Raw genomic sequence first — 21277 nt, forward strand, 5'->3', positions numbered from 1 at the left:
GCAGAAGGCTTTTCCTGCCTGGTCTCCTTCTGTCGTGCCATTCAGTTGCCGGCACTGGTTGTGTATCATCCCTGGACGCAGGTCCCTGGGCAAAGCACAGCCAGTCTTGAGGGCTGGCATAGAAGAGGGTCAAAATAAGAGGCTTCCCACTTTGGCTGGTTTTGCTTGAAAAGGTGAGGCTAGGCAGTGAGCAGGGCCGGGATCAGGGACAGTCTGCTCCTCCCCTTTGAGAGCTTTCAGTTTTTCTGTTGAGCTGATGCCAGGAGGCCAGGCGTGGTGGCTCACACCTGTAATCCCAGCACTTTGGGAGGCTGAGGTGGGTGGATCGCCTGAGGTCAGGAGTTCGATACCAGTCTGGCCAACATGGTGAAACCCTGTCTCTACTAAAAATAGAAAAAATTAGTCGGGTGCAGTGGCAGGCACCTGTAATCCCAGCTACTCGGGAGGCTGAGGCAGGAGAATTGCTTGAACCTGGGAGGCGGAGGTTGCGGTAAGCCGAGATCGCACCACTCTATTCCAGCCTGGGCAAAAAGAGTAAAACTTCATCTAAAAAAGTCTAGAGCTGAGGCCAGAGTGCCATGGAGTAGTCCTGAAAGACTGCTTGGAGGAGGTCTTAAAGATAGCACAGGACAGTGGGACCCCCATGCCTGTGCTGGCTTGGCATGGTGTGTGCATCAGGGCGTGTGTACATCATTCAATCTGGAGGTGTCTGGCCTTTAGTTTCCATGCCTTTTGTCCAATGGGCACATAGTGTCTGGCTTTCCTAGAGCATATCTGCATACTGAGTGAGATGCCAGCATGAAGCAGAGTTACTGAGGGGTGTAGAGTGTTAAGAGTGTTCTTTTGGTGCTCTTTTGGGACATCCAGTTCAATTTCACAAGCATTTATCAACGGAGGGCCTGTTTGTAAATATAATGTTTGTAACCTGGAAGTGTACCAGTTACAGGGTTGAGGGAGGAGCTGGGGGCGTGGGCCAGTGTTGAGATTGGGACCCCAATGGGTCTTTGGGTGATATCTGGGAAGGTGATATTGGGATGAAGGTGGGACAATGTGTAGCACTGTATTCCTAATTTTATCAGTTAAGATTCCTTTGATTGCAAGAAACAAAAATCTGGTATTATCTGGTTAAGCAAAAGATGGAACTTATGGGAAAGAAAGCAGGGTGCCCCCAGGGAACCCAAGGGGAGGAAGCAGAGCCAGAGCTCAGGAGCAGTTGAACCAGGAACTGGAAACCCATTGCCATCAAAATCCCAGCTAGCTTCTTCGCAGACATTGATAAGCTGATCCTGAGATTCACATAGAAGTTCAAAGATACTCTTGAAAAAGAAGAACAAAGTTGGTGGACTCATTCTTCCTGATTTCAAAACATATTGCAGCCAGGTGTGGTGGCTCATGCCTGTAATCACAGCACTTTGGGAGGCCGAGGTGGGCAGATCATTTGAGGTCAAGAGTTTGCCAACAGCCTGGCCAACATGGTGAAACCCCATCTCTACTAAAAATAAAAAAATTAACCCAGCATGGTGGTACACACCTGTAATCCCATCAACTCGGGAGGCTGAGACAGGAGAATTGCTTGAACCTGGGAGATGGATGTTGCAGTGAGCTGAGATCATGCCATTACACTGCAGCCTGGGTGACATAGCGCAATTTTTTGAGATTCTGTCTCAAAAAAAAAAAAAGTATTGCAAAGCTATGGTAATTAATACAGTGTGATACTGACATAAAGATGGGCAAACAGATTGATCCAGTAGAATTCAGTTCAGAGATAAGCCCTTGTGTTTATGGTCAATTGATGAGGCAGCCAAGTGCCAACTGTTGGGGCCCCTGAGTCACCAAGATGCCCCCTCCCTCTGCCTCTGCTGGGTGAGGGATCTCTCTGTCTACAGCAGCACACTGCATTCCCCGCCAGGTAGCAGATCCTCCTGGGCTGCAGCCTGTGCTCCCTGGTTGCCGTGGCTCCCTTCCCAGGGACCTTGATGCCTCCCCAGGCGTCCCTGAGGCATGCAGCTCTGACGATGGGGGTCTGGCCTCACCATTATTAAGCATCAACTGTGTGCTAAGTCTTCATTGCTCTGTTTTCCTGAGGCTTTGCAGCCACCTCGTGAAGCAGGTACCATTACGCTCTGCATTTTACAGATGAGAAAGTGGAGACTGGGTGCGGCGGCTCACACCTATAATCCCAGCACTTTGGGAGGCCAAGGTGGGTGGATCACGAGGTTAGGAGTTCAAGACCAATCTGGCCAATATAGTGAAACCCCGTTTCTACTAAAAATACAAACCATTAGCCAGGTGTATTCATATGTGCCTGTAATCCCAGCTACTCGGGAGGCTGAGGCAGGAGGATCACATGAAACCTGGAGGCGGAGGTTGCAGTGAGCTGAGATTGCACCATTGCACTCCAGCCTGGGTGACAGTTTGAGACTCTGTCTCAAAAAAAAGAAAAGAAATTGGAGACCCCTAGAGTTTAGGAGATTCGCTTAAGGTCTTCGCTTAAGGAAGTCACAGAGCTGGGCTTTGAATCTGGGTCTGTGCTTTGTGGGTGGAGCTGCGTGGTTCTCAGCACCTGTCTCCCGCCCTACTTTCCATTTTCTTTCCCTGATGTGCTCGGCGGCTGTGTATATAGAATCTGTGGCCGCAGAATGCACCTCTGCCTCCACAGCACCATGTGTGAGAAGGGCCCTGGTTTGCTGGGGCTCATTCCCTTGCTGGAGGCCTGGATTGAATGGGGTCTGTGGTGCTGGATGAGTTGGACACTCAGAAGCAACTTAACTGCCGTGCGAGGTCTAGGGGCCACGGAGCCACGCTGGAACGCCGGAGGGGAGGTGGCTACAGTATCACGCAGGAGGAGGAGGAGGCTTGTGTGTGGGATAGAGCCCCAGGCTAACACGTGGGCAGATCGTGAACCTCTCTGGGTCAGTTTCCCTATCTGTAAAATGGGAAGGATGGATCAGTGCCCAGATGCTCTCTTCTAGCCTTCACGTTCTAGGAGTTTGCATCCATACCTGGGGTCCTTTTGTATTTTTCTCAGGTCCTTGGTGATGGTAGGGGCTCACCGTTGAGTGAGTGCATGCCTGTGTCAATGGAAGTCTTGGTGAGCAGGGGCTCTGCACATTTAATCTCTGACTCCTTAGGGCCTGCCCCGTGCCTGGCACAAAGGAGGTTTGAGTCTGAATGTGTTTGCTGAATGAATCAGTTATGGGGTGTTGTGGTTGGCCCATCACATGCATGTGGAAGGCTGGAGAGAAAGAGGCAGGCTCAGCAAGTGGGCTCCCTCCTCTCCCATTTGCTCTGGGGGCCAGCTGGGGACAAGGTCCCTGTCGGCCAGGCACCTGGAGTTTTCCTGTGGAGATCCTTGAAGCAGCAGCCGGAGGGGGAGGATCTGAGCCGGGACCCTCCGAGTTGTTCCCTCGGCTCCTTTTTTTTTTTTTTTGAGATGGAGTCTCCCTCTTGTCGCCCAGGCTGGTGGGGTGCAGTGGCACGATCTCAGCTCACTGCAACCGCCGCCTCCCAGGTTCAAGCTATTCTTCCACCTCAGCTTCCTAAGGGGCTACAGGCATGTGCCACCATGCCCAGCTTTTTTTTTTTTTTTTTTTTTTCTGATTTTTAGTAGAGATGGGTTTCGCCATGTTGGCCAGGCTGGTTTCGAACTCCCTACCTCAGGTGATCCGCCTGCCTCAGCCTCCCAAAGTGCTGGGATTACAGACGTGAGCCACCGCGCCTGGCCAAAACCTCTGCTCCTTTTTTGCTGGCCCCTGTGCTGCCTCCACAGAGACCCCAGCATCTTTGTTAAAGAAAGAGATGCATGTGTGTGCGTGTGCGTGTGTACCCGTCTGTTGCATGGGCTCCAGCCACCTGGGGTGATTGTCTTGCACAGGGACTGGCTGTGGTAACATGGAGCGAGCATGTGGATGGCTCAGGGCAGCCCGTCTCCACTGCCGGGCACTCTCACACACGCCCCTGAGGAGCAGGGAAGCCTAAAATCCATTGCCTGTAGGAAAAAAATCCAGCTTTTTAGTGGATGTCTCCCGCCCTTGTTCCCTAGAAGTGGCACCTCAGGGAAGGGATAAAGCCCGTGATGGGGCCGAGGTGCGGCTGTACTCTGATTTCTTCCTCGGGAGAGGGGTGGGGAAGGCCTGGAGGAGCCCTGTCTGGCTGGGCCAGCATGCCAGTTCTGCCGTGGTTTGGCTGAAAGGTACCACACAGCCACTGCTATTCTAAGTTTCAGATTTACCCAGCTAAGAGTTCAAAATCCTGCTAGAAATGAAGGGGCCACGCAGGGTGGAGCACAGGGTGTCTCTGTCCAGCTTTCCCTGGTCGCTGGAGGCTCCAGCGTCAGCTGTTGGAAACATTGTCCATGAGAGCAGGGGCTTGCCACAGCCAGGAAGCTTGATTTCTTCTCTGCCACAACCCTTTGATGATGATGATGATGATGATGATGATTTTTGAGACAGAGTCTCACTCTGTTGCCCAGGCTGGAGTGCAGTGGTACGATCTCGGCTCACTGCAAACTCCACCTCCTGGGTTCAAGCAATTCTCCTGCCTTAGCCTCCCAAGTAGCTGGGATTACAGGTGTCTGCCACCATGCCCAGCTAATTTTTGTATTTTTTAAAGTAGAGATGGGGTTTTGCCATGTCTGGCTGGTCTCGAACCCCTGACCTTGTGATCCACCTGCCTCGGCCTTCCAAAGTGCTGGGATTATAGGTGAGAGCCACCGTACTGGTCTATTATTTATTATTATTATTGTTTTTGAGACAGCATCTCACTCTGTTGCCCAGGCTGGAGTGCGATCTTGGTTCACTGTGACACCTTTGCCTCCTGGGTTCACGTGATTCTCCTGCCTTAGCCTTCTGAGTAGCTGGGACTACAGGTATGCACCATTAGGTCCAGCTAATTTTTTTGTATTTTTAGTAGAAGGGAGATTTTGCCGTGTTGCCAGGCTGGTCTCAAACCCCTGAGCTCAAGCGATCCTCCTGCCTTGGCCTCCCAAAGTGCTGGGATTAGAGGTGTGAGCCACTGTGCCTGGTCTGCCACAACCCTTTTAAACCCAGGCTTCCCTCCCCATTCTGTGAGAATTATGCACAAGGCTGGGAACAGTGGCTCACGCCTGTAATCCCAGCACTTTCAGAGGCCGAGGCAGGAGGATTGCACGAGCCCAGGAGTTTGAGACCAGCCTGGCCAACATGGCGAAATCCTGTCTCTACTAAAAATACATGCACCACCATGCCCAGCTAATTTTTGTATTTTTAGTAGAGACAGCATTTTGATCCACCTGCCTTGGCCTCCCAAAGTGCTGGGATTACCGATGTGGGCCACCACGCCTGGCCCTTGATTCCGATTTTACCGCTTTTTTCATTCACCAGTTGAAGGCCAAGACTGCCGATTCATTTCCCCAGCTTTGGCCACCAGGTCTTTGTTTACTATAGATTACAAGAATTCTCGAGACACCACGACGATGTTCTAGAACCCTCTGGGGCCAATTCATCCTGGTCAGCTCTTCTACCCACCTAGGGCGTCTGCTGAGAGTTTGCTGGGGTTGTCAAGGACAGGGGGAGCTTGATGTTTTTGGGGGTACACAGCTGAGTCAGTTCAGCCTACATTTACTGGGCACCCACACTCTGCAGGGAGATAGACAGTTGCCCTGGAACGGGATGACGGCTGTGATGCCCTCAGGAAGGATGGGGGGCGGTGTCTCCCGGAGACCTGGTGATGCCTGAGCCATCTCCAAGGGTGTGTAAGGTCAGGAGTGGAGAGAGAACGGCGCTCCAGGCAGTGGGCGCGAAGCAGCTCCAGCAGGCGAGGCTTGGGAGCAGTGATTATTACCAGACGGAAGTGAGGGTCGGAGTGTGGGGTCTGGGGGAAGCGGGGCCAGGGCTAGGAGGGTAGGGGAGCTGTGCTGGAAGCTGTGCTGGAACAGAGGGCTTTGGGCCAGGGGGATGCTATGGTGAGCTTGAGTCTGAGGGCCCCCCTGGCTGACTGGAGGGGTTAGGAGGCGGGGAGGCCAGGAGGGGATATTGAGACAGCCACATAGAAAGAGGTCCCTGAGAACCTCCTCCCTGCCTGCACTCTAGGGTGGAGCCTCCCTCGGAAGGTTTGCAGAGGGGAGGATCCTGGCTTCTCCTGTTCTGAGGCGGTAACCCGGGGACCCAATCTGTGAGATGGGGGCCTGTCAACAGGAACCTCTCTTGCTTTGCTGAGTTTTTTTCCTTTTCGCCCAATAAACCCCGTTGTTCTCACCCTTCTTTTGTGTCCAAGAGCCTCGTCTTTCCTGGTCGTGTGACAAGGACCCCATTTTTAGCTGAACTAAGGAGAAAGCCTTACAGTAGTATGGGGCTGGCGGGAGTGGCCGTCCCTGCCTGGCGCTGGTTTGGAAGGTGTGGGCGAAGGTGAGAGAAGGGTCAGGTGGGGACTCTAAGCTGGCTTCCTGTGAGCGCTGGGTAGGTGCTGGTCCCATTCATGGAGATGGAGAACTGGGGAGTTTGGGCAGCTTGGGGTTGGAAGAGGGGTAGGGCTCTGAGTGGAAAATCTGCCCTCCACTTCCCACTCTGCTCTTCCGTTGGCCTGAGATCCACCTTATGCCTCCTGCCCTGGGGAAAGGGCAGAGGAGAGAGCGGCATCCTGAGGGCTGCCAGAGCTGGTCTGTGGCCGGGAAGCAGCTTCAGTGTCCCCTCCCTAGGCCGGCTTGGCTCCTGGGTGCCTTTGGCAGGTGAGCTCCAGGTGAGAACTGGCCGGTGTGGCTGCCCTTGTGATGGACAGCTGGCTACCCGGCAGAACCTGCTTTTAGATACCTTCCAGGTGAGAACGTGCCCATTTCTTTCTCAGGTGGCAGACTCGGTTTGTTGATTTCTTCAGGAGGGCCCTGCGCCTGAGGACAGCGTTGGCGTGTGTGGGCGTGTGTAGGCGTGTGCAGGGATGTGTAGGTGTGTGTGCAAGCTTGCCCGCGCAGGTGGACATGAGTGTTGAGGACCCATGTGGGTGCCTGTGTGGTGCCTTTTTTGGCTTGAGCAAGTTCCTATGGTAACCATGAACAGGCCTGTTTTGGGATCCGGAGTCTTGGGGCGTGAGTGGCTGCAGGGAGAAGTGGGGAAGGCGAGTGCTTAGCCGGCGGTTGGCTGTGGCTTGATTTCATTGCCAGGCACCGGGGCTGCTCCTGGAGGTGCCATTTGCCAGGCGGCAAGGTCTGCAAACTCTGGGCCTCATGTGCTCCTGGCCCTCGTCCTGGCCAGTCCCTGCCATGCCCAGGAAGCCCTGGTGAGTCCCTGCTCTGGTTTCTCATTGGACAGACAGCTCCCTGGACTTGGCCAGGTCTTGTGGGTATCTGCTGAGGACAGGCAGGGAGCCGGCTGGCAGCCCTGGCCCATAGGTATTAGGAATTGGGGCTCTTCTGCGATGGGTGTGGGACAGTGGGCAGGAGGGGCTTTGCTTATTCGTGGAGCCCGTGAGGGTGTTTTCCGTGTGGCTGGTGGCATGGCATGGCCCTTGTGGATACCCTGGGGCAGGGCTGACTGTGTTAATGTGAGGGTAAGTGCAAGGATACAGGAGAGGAAAATGTGGACGGGGTGGCCTGTGGCTGCCAGCCTGGACCCAACCATCCGTGGAGGACCCCCTCACCCCATTCAGCTCCTGGATCCTCATGAACCCCCAGGCCTCTGGCCGTGTACTCAGGCTTCCTCGCTGGGCTCCCCAGGCCCAGAGGCCCACTGGCCTGGCCTGGATGGGAAAGCTCACAGTCCTGTGGAAGAGGCCAGAGGGCTCTGCCTGGCTTGCTGCGAGCTGGATTTGGCCAAGGCCAGGTGAGAATTGCTCCTACTGGGCTCTGGAGAAAGACTTGTGTCTCCCCAGACTGTGCACCCCTGGTGCTTCTGCTCCACGCACTGCAAGACCCCTGGGTGTGACGGACACCCCCTCTCCAGCCACCATTGGAGACGCTCGTGATGGACAGGGGCCCATGCAGCACCCAGGGGCCATACAGAGACGGCACTGGTGTCTGGGAGCGGGGTGGCACCTTCTATCCCCTTCCTTTTGCTGGCTCTGCTGGGGCAGGCATCAGGGAGTCGGGGATGTGGGTGTCAGTAGGGGTTGTCAGTGGCCTCTCTGGCTTGTGCTGGAACCACCCCCCCACCCCAGGGTTCCTTCCTCTGCCTCTGAGAAGGCTCTGGGTGAGGCTATGCTGGGGCCGGGGCCGTGTGTGTGGCAGGAGTTGCTGGGGCCGGACAGAGGCTGAGGCCCTGGTGAAGGGCGAGGGGAGCAAGTGTGGACCTGGCATGCTTTGTCTGGACCACCCAGGGAGCCTGATCCCTGATGGGCCTCCCTGAGGGTGTTGGAAGAGGGAGAGGGGGGCCTTCAGGGGAGACCCCCAGATCTCTGGAGTCCTGGAATCTTACGGCTTGAAGTAAAAAAGTGAAATTAGCCTTTATGCAAATCTCTTGTATCCCTGAAACTAGTCACCCAAGCTGTGTTTGATTACCTCTAGGGACAGTGAGCTCATGACCTTGTATGGATGTCTGTTTTATTGCAGTACAACTGCTTGCTCGGAGCTGACCGCTGTTTTCATCTGGAATCTCTGGAATGCATTGCTTGGTCCAGTCTTGACCCCTTGGCCCTCACGTCCCCGCCTGCCCCCATTCAAAGAGGCTCATCCCTGTTTCTCCTGAGAGCCCTGCAGACCCTTGCAGGCTGCTTTTCCACCCTGAGTCTTCTCTTCCACCCCTTGGCTGGTTACCCCGGCTTCTTTGGCTGTATTTGGGACCTGCCGGAGCTCATCTTTGTCTGGAGGGTTCGGGTTTTCCAGGCAGCCTGCAGGAGCCCCAGGGACGCGAGGATGGACAGCTAGAGGTTATGGGCTTCACCATCCTTATTTACAGATCAGAAAGCTGAGACCCTGAGCAGGGGCGCTGCTAACTTGCAATAGGACAGCATGGAGGTGGTGGGAGCAGGGTCGGGACAAGAGGCTGCTCTCGTTGTCTGACATGCCAGCCCCTGCTGCTTCTCCTGCTCTCCATCAGCTCCATCCTTGCTGCTTTCTGACTTGGGCCCTTAGCTGTTGGGCATTGCAGGAATGCTGGCCTGTCTCAGCAGAGCTTCCATTTTACAGCAGCAGCTGGAAATCTGGAGGTTTTTTGTTTTTGTTTTTGTTTGTTTTTTGAGACAGAGTCTTGCTCTGCCATCCAGGCCGGAGTGCAGTGGTGCGATCTCAGCTCACTGCAACCTCTACCCTCTGGGTTCAAGTGATTCTCCTGCCTCAGCATCCCGAGTAGCTGGGATTACAGGCGCCCACCCCTGTGACCGGCTAATTTTTGTATTTTTTATAAAGACGAGGTTTCACCGTGTTGGCCAGGCTGGTCTTGAACTCCCAACCTCAGGTGATCTGCCGGTCTCGGCCTCCCAAAGTGCTGGAATTAGAGGTGTGAGCCATTGCACATCGCTGGAAATCTGAAGTTTTAGACAAAATCTTGACAGCAAACTGCAGACTTTGAAGAACAGTGCTGGCTACAGACCAGAGTCAGCTGGGCCCTCTGCTTTGGTCCCCTCCTTAGGTCTCAGCTCCTGTGTCTTTGTGGCTGACTCCCAAATCCCTCTCCCCAGGTCACCCCCAACAACCATGCTCTTGCCCCGACCTCAGCCGCTGGCCAATCATTTCCAGCTCCATTCCCAGACTGGACTGCGTCTCAATTAACCTTTTCTCTCTTTCAGATCCAGTTCTTTCTATCACTGGGTTGAGAAGCCTCTGAGTCATGGGGGGTGGTTCCTCCTATCTCCCGGTTCAGGCCCATTATCTCCTGCCCAGACAGTGACAAAGGCTTTCTGATTAACCTCTTCCTCCGGTTTCTGCCAGCTGTGACTAATTCTTCATCCCTAAAGCTGGCTCGAGCTCTGCCTTCCCTGCTCCTAGGTCCCCGCCCGAAGGCGCATCTTGATAGTGATGACTCTGATGGGCTTCTTATGCCCAGGATGCTGGCTAGGGACCCTCAGCCCCCAGCTGGTGGGGGTGGTCTTGGATTAACAGTAAAGTTTGTTCCTTCCCCTCCCCAGCGTGGTGGTTCTCAAACTTTTCTGTGCTTTGGTCTCACCTGGAGGTGCTTTTAGAAATTCTGATGCCCAGATCGTACCCAGTTCCAATTCAATCTGAATGTCCGGGGGTGGGATCCAGCATCAGTACTTTTGAAAGATGCCCTGGTGATTCCAAGGGGCAGCCAAATCTGGGAAGCACTGCCCGAAGGATAAACAAGAGTGGTGACTGTTAGTGGCTCAGCAATGGTTAAAATGGGCCCTGGTGGGTGTGAGCCACTCCGGCCTGGCTTCTGTTAACCTTGGAGGCTGGATGGTTCTTTGTCATGCGGTGCCGTCCTGTGGCCCACCCCTCGCCGTGGTAATGAAAATGTCTCCAGGCTGGGTGCAGTGGCTCACACCTGTTATCCCAGCGCTTTGGGAGGCCGAGACAGGTGGATCACCCGAGGTCAGGAGTTCCAGACCAGCCTGACCAACATGGGGAAACCCTGTCTCTACTAAAAATACAAAAAAAATTAGCCGGGCATGGTGGCACATGCCTGTAATTCTAGTTACTTGGGAGGCTGAGGCAGGAGAATTACTTGAACCCAGGAGGCAGAGGTTGTAGTGAGCTGAGATTGTGCCACTGCTCTCCAGCGTGGGCAACGGAGTGAGTCTACGACTCAAAAAAACAAAAAATAGAAAATGTCTCCAGAAAGGCTGGGCGTGGTGGCTCGCGCCTGTAATCCAAGCACTTTGGAGGCCGAGGCGGGTGGATCACCTGAGGTCGGGAGTTCAAGACCAGCCCAACCAACATGGTGAAACCCCATCTTTAAAAAAAAAAAAAAAAAGTGTCTCCAGACATTGCTCTGTTTCTGGGGCAGTGGTATAAAATCTCCCTACTCCATTGAAAACCACTGCTGTAGGTCTAGTAGGTTCGCCTTGTCAGCATTCTCAGATATTCACAGAAGAAAAGGAGAAAAGGGCACCAACTGGGGACCCCACCTTACCGGTTCATTTTTGGGCTTTGCAGTCAGGCAGCCTCTGTGTAAATCCTGACTCTACCAGCTGGGTGACCTGGGGCAAGTTACTTAACCTCTCTGTGTCTCTGTCAGCTTCTGGTTTGGTTTTGTTTTCTCACAGCGGTGCTTCCTCTTGGCCTTCAGCTCCAGCAGGGTGGGACTTGCTGTTTGGAGCTGGCACTTTTGCCTGTTCGTACTGTTCTGGCTCACAGGGAATGGCCATTGACTCTTCCTTCCCTGTCGGCGTCAGGGTCCACATCCTGCCCGTCCGTCCAGGGCCAGCTTCGACGTGGCTTCCTCCATGCACAGCCCCTTCCCCATCGGCACGGAAGGCTCTCTTCCTCATGCCCCTGGAGCAGCCAAAACCTCAAGGGTCACATGTAGCTCCTCCTGTGCTGTGGGGGTCTGGTGCTTTCTGTCTGAGTCCCTCTCCACCCGGGGTCTGAGGCCATGGGAGCCTCTAGGGTGCCCAGCTGGGCTCTCACTGTTTGTTGCCCAGGTGAGGTGGCCGTCCCGTCCCTACCTTGGGCTGAGCTGTGAACCACCAGGTTACCGCAGTGTGATGCCTCCCTCCACCTCCACCCCAACACCCAGCTCATTCTGAGAGGGTGGAGCGGGCGGAAATCCGTGCCGGGCAGCCCACAAAGCCACATAACTGACTTTTGGAGCCCTGCCCTGGGGTGGGAGGGTTGACGGCAGCCATTGCCCACTTCTTGGGTGCTTTGCCGCCAGTGGACGCCCCCTGGAATTGAGGAGCTCTGTGCTATGGGCCTGGGAACAGGACTCGGGAGGGACAGCCCCTGTCCCCACCCTGCCATGCCCTGTTCAACCCTGCTGGGCAGCTGGACGTAGTCTGGACCCATGGCTGCCCACCTTGGCTGCAGTGCAGACTCACCTAGGGGACTGTGTGGAAATGCAGCTTCGGGGCTCCACCCTGGGGCCTGGGGACTCGGCCTCATCAAGCCTGGGCGGGGCCCAGGAAACCTGTGTGTTACTGGTGCTGAGGTGGTGCCGCCGATACAGCTGGCTTTGCAGCTGCATGGGAACCAGTGCCATTTAAAGCACTTTCCCCCGCAGTGCAGCGCTTAGGTTCCTGTACTCTGAGTGACCTGGGCCAAGCTGCGCACCCTCTCCACGCCCTGGCTTCTTTTGCTTCTTTTGAGGAGGATAATAGTAGCTGCACATGGGTACTCTTGTCGTGAGGTTTAAATGCTCTTATCCGGGTGAAATGGGAACACGGTGCCTCGTACATAGTGCCCCACACATGTAGCCTGCCTGAACAGCTCTGATATTATTATTTTTGAGACAGAGTCTCACTCTGTCGCCAGGCTTGAGTGCAATGGTGCGATCTCGGCTCACTGCAACCTCCGCCTCCCGGGTTCCAGTGATCCTCTTACCTCAACCCCCCGAGTAGCTGGGACTACAGGCATGCACCACCACGCCTTGCTACTTTTTGTATTTTTAGTAGAGACAGAGTTTCACCATGTTGATCAGGCTGGTCTCAAACTCCTGACCTCATGAGCTGCCGCCCCCCTTGGCCTCCCGAAGTGCTGGGATGACAGGCGTGAGCCACCACGCCCGGCCCCACTTCTGGTATTATTACTAACAGTCCTGGGCTGTGCGGTGACAGACATGTGACCGTGTGATGTGCCCCCATGCCTGCAGGCGTACTCACGCAGGCAGACTGTGCGTTGTGTACCAGCACCCAGGCCTGCCTGCCGAGGACAGATACGTGCACAGGGTGCACACGTGGACACAGTCACTGCTGGACGTGGTCAGAAGGGCAGACGTGTGTGTACACAAGGCCCCAACACGCGGGCTTTTATGTGATTCACTCTCTGACCTTATTCCTGGAGTTTGCAGCACCTGGGCTGAACTCTGGGAGCCAAGGTGCCCCTTGTTTCCATAGAAACTATAATGCGGTAAAAATAGGTGGGGAGGAAAGAGATGGAAGAGTCCTGAGCTGGCTCCAAGGGGCGTCCTGCCTGCTGGGGGCCTTATTTCCACATCCCTGACCATACAAAGGTGCCTTTTTTTTCCCTTAGGATAATGACATGGCAAACCTCTGGGTACTCATGACCCAGAATTGACTCTAGTTAACATTTTGTCTCATTTTCATCAAACCCTTTTATTTTTATTTTTTTTGAGATGGAGTTTCACTCTTGTCACTCAGGCTGGAGTGATCTCGGCTCATTGCAACCTCCGCTTTCCAGGTTCAAGTGACTCTCCTGCCCCAGCTTCCTGAGTAGCTGGGATTATAGACATGTGCCACCACACCCAGCTAATTTTTGTATTTTTATTAAAGATGGGGTTTCACCATGTTGTCCAGGCTGGTCTCCAACTCTGACTTTAGGTGATCCACCCGCCTCAGTCTCCCAAAGTGCTGGGATTGCATCGAAGCCTTTTAAAAAAATTGTGTTAAAATATACATAATGTACGCTGGGTAAGGTGGCTCACACCTGTAATCCCAGCACTTTGGGAGGCTGATGGTGGCAGTTCACAAGGTCAGTAGTTCAAGACCAGCCCAGCCAACATAGTGAAACTCCATTTCCATAAAAATACAAAAGTTAGCCAGCTGTAGTCGTCTCAGCTACTTGGGAGGCTGAGGCAGGAGAACTGCTTGAATCCGGGAGGCGGAGGTTGCAGTGAGCTGAGATCACGCCACTGCACTCTAGCCTGGGCAACAGACAAAGACTCTGTCTCAAAAACAAAAAACATATGTGTGTGTGTGTGTGTGTGTGTGTGTATGTGTATATATATATACACACACACACACACACATACATACATATATATTATGAAACTTACCATTTCAGCCATTTTTAAGTGTACCATTTGGTGGCATTAATTACATTTACAATGCTGTGCAGCGATCACCATTACTTCTAGAACTTTTTCATCATCCCAAACTGAAATTTGTATACATTAAGTAATAACTGTCTTTTCCCATCTCCTCAGCCCCTGGCAGCCCCATTCACTTTCTGTTTCTATGAATTTGGCTGCTTTGTGAACTGTGTAGCAGTGAAATCATACACTATTTCTCCTTTTGTGTCTGGCTTATTTCACTTCCCATAATGTCTTCAAGGTTGTAGCATGGTACATCCATGTTGTATCATGTGTCAAAATTTCCTTTTTTTTTGAGACGGGGTCTTGCTCTGTCGCCAGGCTGGAGTGCAGTGGTGTGATCTTGGCTCACTGCAGCTTCCACCTCCCAGGCTCAAGTGATTCTCGTGCCTCAGTTTCCCATGTAGCTGGATTTACAGGTGTGCACCACCACACATGGCTAATTTTTGTATTTTTAGTAGAGACAGATAGGGGTTTCGCCATGTTGACCAGGCTGGTTTCCAACTCCTGGCCTCAACTGATTCACCCGTCTTGGCCTCCCAAAGTGCTGGGATTACAGGCATGAGCCACTGTGCCCAGCTTAGAATTCCCTTCCTTTTTGAGACTGAATAATAGCCATTGTATGTTTGTATCATATTTTGTTTATCCGTGTATTCACTGATGGACATTTGAGTTGCTTCCAGTTTTTTTTGCTGTTGGGAATAATGCTGCAGTGAACATAGGTGTATAAATATCTGGGTCTCTGTTTTCAGTTCATTTGGGTGTATGTTTAGGAGTGGAATTCCTGGATCATGTGGCAATTCTATATTTAATTCTTTTTTTTTTTTTTTTTTTTGAGCAGAGTTTTACTCTTTTGCCCAGGCTGGAGTGCAGTGGTGCAATCTCGGCTCACTGCAACCTCCACCCCCGGGTTCAAGCGATTCTCCTGCCTCAGCCTCCCAAGTAGCTGGAATCACAGGCACCTGCACCACATCCAACTAGTTAATTTTTGTATTTTTAGTAGAGATGAGGTTTCACTGTGTTGGCCAGGCTGGTCTCGAACTCCTAACCTCAGATGATCCACCCACCTCGGCCCCACAAAGTACTAGGATTACTGTGCCTGGCCTCTATGTTTAATTTTTTAAGCTTTTAAAAAATTTAAATAAAACACACACGTAAAGTTAAGTCCCTGTCATCATTTCTTCTTGCCTCCATTCCTCTATTTCTTCCATCCATCGGGGCTACCATTATCAGGAATTTGGGGTTTTCTCTCAGCCCGAATTTTAATTAATTTATGTTTGAGATGGAGCCTTGCTCTGTGGCCCAGGCTGAAATGCAATGGCACGATCTTGGTTCACTGCAATCTCCACCTCCCAGGTTCAAGTGATTCTCCTGCCTCAGTCTCCTGAGTAGCTGAAATTACAGGTGTGCACCACCACGCCTGGCTACTTTTCGTATTTTTAGTAGAGACGGGGTTTCACCATGTTGGGCAGGCTGGTCTCGAACTCCTGACCTCAAGTGATCCACTTGCCTTGCCTTGGCCTCCCAAAGTTTTGGGATTATAGGCATGAGCCATTGCGCCCTGCCTCAGCCCACATTTTTTTTTTTTTTTTTTTGAGACGGAGTCTTGCTCTATCACCCAGGCTGGAGTGCAGTACCGTGATCCTGGCCCACTGCCACCTCCACCTCCCTGGTTCAAGAGATTGTCCTTCTTCAGCCTCCTGAGTGGCTGAAATTACAGGCGTGCACCACCATGCCTGGCTAATTTTTTCTTTTCTTTTTTGAGACAGAGTCTCACTTTGTCACCTAGGCTGAAATACAATGGCACGATCTTGGCTCACTGCAACCTCTGCCTCCAGGTTCAAGTAATTCTCCTGTCTCAGCTTCCCAAGTAGCTGGGACTACAGGCACATACCACCATGCCCAGCTAATTTTTGTATTTTTAATAGAGATGGGGTTTCACCATGTTGGCCAGGATGGTGTCGATCTCTTGACCTCGTGATCTGCCCACCTCAGCCTCCCAAAGTGCTGGGATTATAGGCGTGAACCACCACGCCTGGCTTAATTTTTGTATTTCTAGCAGAGACAGGGTTTCACCGTGTTGGCCGGGCTAGTCTCCAACTCCTGACCTCAGGTGATCCACTGGCCTTGGCCTCCCGAAGTGCTAGGATTACAGGCGTGAGCCACCACACCCGGTTAGAAGCACATTTTATTTTATTTTATTCTTTATTATACAGACATTAATGGGGCTCTGAATAAGCTCATGGAAACCCTCATGGCCCAACCATCAGATCATCTTGTCTGAGCCCCCCCTTGAATCCCTCTCCACAGGCCCAGGGATGTGCTTCTCTTCTCTCTTTTTCTGCAATGGATCACAAGCATTTCCATATATTACTACGCTCTTTTTTCCCTCTTTAAAAATAGCACTTTTCAGCCGGGCGCAGTGGCTCACACCTGTAATCCCAGCACTTTGGGAGGCTGAGGTGGGTAGATCACGAGGTCAAGAGATCAAGACCATCCTGGCCAACATGGTGAAACCCCATCTCTACTAAAATACAAAAATTAGCTGGGCATGGTGGCATGTGCCTGTAGTCCCAGCTACTTGGGATGCTGAGGCAGAAGAGTTGCTTGAACCCAGGAGGCGGAGGTTGCAGCGAGCCAAGATTGTGCCACTGCACTCCAGCCTGGCGCCTGGCGACAAAATGAGACTCTGTCTCAAAAAAAAAACAAACAAACAAACAAACAAAAAAAACCACTTTTCCTGATTACAAAAATAGTACGTGCTCACTGTAGGACATTTAGAGAATATGTACAAATATTGAAATTAAAAAATAAAAATATGACCCACCACTGAAAATGTTATCATTCTGATGTTTCTTTCCTTTTTTTTTTTTTTTGTGAGGCAGAGTCTTGCTCTATTACCCAGGCTGGAATGCAGTGGCGAGCTACAGTTCACTGCAGCCTCCACCTCCTAGGCTCAAACAATCCTCCCACTTCAGCCTCCCAAGTAGCTGAGACTACAGGCATCTGCCACCATGCCTGGCTAATTTTTTCTTTCTTTCTTTCTTTCTTTTTCGTAGAGGTGGGGTTTTGCCGCATTGCCCAGGCTGGTTTCAAACGCCTGGTCTCAAGTGATCCATCCACCTCGGCCTCCCAAAATGCTGGGATTACAGGTGTGAGCCACTGTGCCCGGCCAAGTGTCGCGTTTTAAACTTAAATTAACTAAGCACAATGAAAAATGCAGCTTTTCGATTGCACTAGCCACATTTCAAGGGCTCAGTAGCCACACATGGCTGGTGGCTACCATAGGCAACAACACAGATACAGAACCTTTTCATCATCATGGAAAGTTCCACCGGACAGCGCTGGTGTAGAATAACGTCCAGACTCCCCTGACTTCCAAAGGCCGGGCAAGCCCAGAGATTCAATGCAGTCTCTGACGGGTCACGCACTGTAGATACGTTCCCGGACCCCTCCAGGACAGAAGGCATTTGAACCGCGTAAAGCCAGTGCCACCAGGTGGCGCCAAGGAGGCGGTGAGGATCTCAGCTGCAGCCCTGCCTCCTTGGGCAGACACAGCAGAGAGAACTGTCACCTCCAGGGGTGCCGGTTCCACGTCAGCACCTTTTTCAAGCATAATAGGTCGTGGGCCCTGGTGTCTCACATTCACACACACACACACACACACACACACACACACACGTACATGCATTGAGACATGACCACACTGATCACACATACAGTCTCATTCGTGCTCAGAAACAGTCCCCCAAAAGGCACAAACACTGTCTTTGCCAATTGCCATTATAACAGCAACAAAAAGTAGCTGTTAGGCCGGGCATGGCAGTTTATGCCTGTAATCATGGCACTTTGGGAGGCTGAGGCCAGAGGATCACTTGAGCCCAGGAGTTTAACACCAGCCTGGGCAGCATTGTGAAACCCTGACTCCACAGAAAATTAAAAAACATTAGCCAGACCTTGTGGTATGTGCCTGTAGTCCCCGCTACTTGGGAGTTAGGTGGGAGGATTGCTTGAGCCCAGGAGTGGGAGGCAACAGTGAGTTATGAGCACACTACCGCACTTCAGTCTAGAGGACAGTAAGACTCTGTCTTTAAAAAAAAAAAAAAAAGCCAGGCATGGTGGCTCACACCTGTAATCCCAGCACTTTGGGAGGCTGAGGCAGTTGGATCACTTGAGGTCAGGAGTTCGAGACCAGCATGGCCAACATGGTGAAACCCTGTCTCTACTAAAAATATGAAAAGTAGCCAGGTGTGGCTACTTTTACTTGGTGTAATTTCAGCTCCTCAGGGGGTTGAGGCAAGACAATTATTTGAACCTGGAAAGCGGAGGTTGCAGTGAGCTGAGATCTTGTCACCCCTGGGTGACAGAGTATGACTGCATCTCTAAAAAAAAAAGAAAAAAACAGCGGCCAGTTCCCTGAATTTGCTGTGTTACCTTAGTCCTTCCTCAAAACTGTCCTGTGAGGTAGCTCCTGTTGTTCTTCCCATTTTATTATTTATTTACAATGTTTTTTTCTTTCCTTTTTAAAAATATTTTGAGACGGAGTCTCACTTTGTCACCCAGGCTGAAGTACAGTGGCACAGTCTCAGCTCACTGCAACCTCTGCCTTCCAGGTTCAAGCGATTCTTGTGCCTCAGCCTCTCGAGTAGCTGAGATTATAGGTGTGTGCTACCACACCCGCTGATTTTTGTATTTTTTTTAGTAGAGATGGGGTTTCACCATGTTGGCCCGGCTGGTCTCAAACTCCTGACCTCAAGTGATCCACCCGCCTCAGCTTCCAAAGTGCTGGGATTACAGGTGTGAGCCACCACACCCAGCCCTTTTCCTTTTTTTTTAAAGACAGGGTCTCTCTTTGTCACCCAGCCTGGAGTGTAGTGGCATGATCTTAACTCACTGCAGCCTCAAATTCCCGATTTCAAGTGATCCTCTTGCCTTGGCCTTCCAAAGTTCTGGTATTAGAGGCATGAACCACTTTACCTGGCCCCCATTTTAGAATGGAGGAAACCAAGGCTCAGGGAGGCTAAGGGACCTGCCCTGGTCACACAGGTGGTTGAGGTGGAGCCAGGTTTCGCCCCAGGTGGTCTGCCACCCTAGGCTTTATCTTTCTGTGGTGTGGATCATGCTTCACTGTGAGCACAGGCACCCAGGCCCAGGCCTACCTGGGCATGCCCAAATGCACAGTTCCAGGCCTGAAGGATGGACCTGTGCCCTACACTCACACAGACACACACACATCAGTGCTGGTCCCACCGAGGCCTGATGCGGTGCTGAGGGAGACAGCCAGGTGCCGGGATGGTGACCCCTGCTTCCTGGGGGCGAGTCTGTTGGTAATATGTAAAATGCTGTAAATGGGTGATTGAGCTGGGTGCACAGGATTGGGGTGTTGTGGGGATGGAGGGTGGCGTGGAGCTGGCTTCCAGTTATCTGACTGCTGACATTTTCATTGTTGACATTGGAACCCAGGGTGTCCAGATGCTGCTTTTGAAGCCTTTTCAGCCAGGGAGTCGATGGGCTCCCACTTTCCTGAGGGCCACGTTTGTTTCCAGCCTTGTGAGACTGGGAGGGCTGTGTTCAGAGGGGACGTGTCCAGGGGTCCCCTGGGGTTTTGGTCTCCCACCCCAGGGCCCAAGGGCCTCAGAATGAACTGGAACCCAGCCGTTGTCAGGGAGCCCCAGCAGCGTCTGCACGGCATACCCACAAACGGTGTGGGTTCAGAAATCTGTGTTTGAGAAAGAAAAACTGTCAGGATTCTAGTTCCTTTGAGAAGCCATTTTGCCTTTATCTTTTTCTGGGCGCCTTGCCACCCATTCTTGGCCCACCCTGAGTATTGAGCATACACTGTTGTCTCTGCAGTGGAGGTAACCCTGGACATAGCATAAGGCTGTCTGGGTCCTCTAGAAAAACGTGCCACTCGCTCCTCTCCGGGTGGGCCGTGAGGAGCCATCGCTCTCGCACGAGTCAAGAAGAGGTCAGAAGAGGTGGCTGCATTCCTGAGTCAAGGTCAAAAGAGGCAGCCAGAGAGTGGCCCTGAGCGGGCTAACCAATAAGGCGGCTGGAAAGGGTGCAGAGCAATTATTTGCAATTACTAAGCAAATAGAATGGGAAGCAACATGACTGAGTAAGAAATATCACATGGGGCCGGGTGCGGTGGCCCACACCTGTAATCCCAGAACTTTGGGAGGTTGAGGCGGGTGAATCACTTGAGGTCAGAAATTCGAGACCAGCCTGAACAACATGGTGGAACCTCGTCTCTACTAAAAATACAAAAAATTAGCTGGGCGTGGTGGTGGGTGCCTGTAATCCCAGCTCCTTGGGAGGCTGAGGCAGGGGAACTGCTTGAACCTGGGAGGCAGAGGTTGCAGTGAGCCAAGATTGCACCACTGCATTCCAGCCTTGGTGACAGAGCGTGACTCCATCTAAAAAAAAAAAAAAAAAAAAATGGCACATGGGTCACAAATTCTGTTGACTGAGTAGACTCAGAGGCTCTGCCAGAGAAGGGGAGGAGGAGGCAGCTGGAGATGCCTGTGGTGGTCCTATAGGAAACACCTGGAATCTTTGAGGGATGCCTCTGTACAGTATCCAGTTTTATCCCAAAACTATCATGCTGCCTCCCCGCCGCCACCTCCTCTTTTAGGAGACAAGAGCCTTGCTCTGTCTCCCAGGCTGTAGTGCACTGGTATGATTATGGCTCACGGCAGCCTTGAACTCATAGCATAAGCCATCTTCCTGCCTAGCTGGGATGACAGTTATGTGCCACCATACCTGGCTAATTTTTTTTTTTTTTTTTGAGACGGAGTTTCACTCATGTTACCCAGGCTGGAGTGCAATGGTGCGATCTCAGCTCACTGCAACCTCCGCCTCCTGGGTTCAGGCAATTCTCCTGCCTCAGCCTCCTGAGTAGCTGGGATTACAGGCACGCACCACCATGCCCAGCTAATTTTTTGTATTTTTAGTAGAGACGGGGTTTCACCATGTTGACCAGGATGGTCTCGATCTCTTGACCTCGTGATCCACCCGCCTCGGCCTCCCAAAGTGCTGGGATTACAGGCCATACCTGGCTAATTTTTTAAATTTTTCTTTTTTTTCTTTTTTTTGAGACAGAGTTTCACTCTTGTTGCTCAGGCTGGCGTGCAATTGCGCGATCTCAGCTCACTGCAACCTCTGCCTCCCAGGTTCAAGCGATTCTCCTGCCTCAGCCTCCTGAGTAGCTGGGATTACAGGCATCCACCACCATACCCAGCTAATTTTGTATTTTTAATAGAGACGGGGTTTCACCATGTTGACCAGGCTGGTCTCAAACTCCTGACCTCAGGTGATCCGCCTGACTTGGCCTCCCAAAGTGCTGGGATTACAGGCATGAGCCACTGTACCTGGCCTAAAAGTTTTCTTATAGAGGCAGGTTTTTTTTTTTTTTTTTTTTTTTTTTT

The 21277-nt window shown here is 52.2% G+C and overlaps 1 protein-coding gene and 1 long non-coding RNA gene across 2 annotated transcripts in view; both read left to right on the forward strand.

The window, feature by feature from the left end:
- RAP1GAP2 (RAP1 GTPase activating protein 2) overlaps nt 1–21277 on the forward strand; it is a 258374-nt gene that overhangs the window by 39854 nt on the left and 197243 nt on the right. The gene's annotated exons all lie outside the window — the stretch shown is intronic.
- Nucleotides 18035–21277, forward strand: part of LOC116540072 — a 14958-nt gene continuing 11715 nt past the window's right edge. Inside the window, exon 1 of the long non-coding RNA XR_004264295.1 lies at nt 18035–18140. This is a non-coding gene — a long non-coding RNA (uncharacterized LOC116540072). The remainder of the gene's footprint in view (nt 18141–21277) is intronic.

This window comes from Sapajus apella, unplaced genomic scaffold (assembly GCF_009761245.1).
Source record: "Sapajus apella isolate SASKATOON/1434 unplaced genomic scaffold, GSC_monkey_1.0 scaffold136, whole genome shotgun sequence".
In the NCBI taxonomy this organism is placed as follows: domain Eukaryota; kingdom Metazoa; phylum Chordata; class Mammalia; order Primates; family Cebidae; genus Sapajus; species Sapajus apella.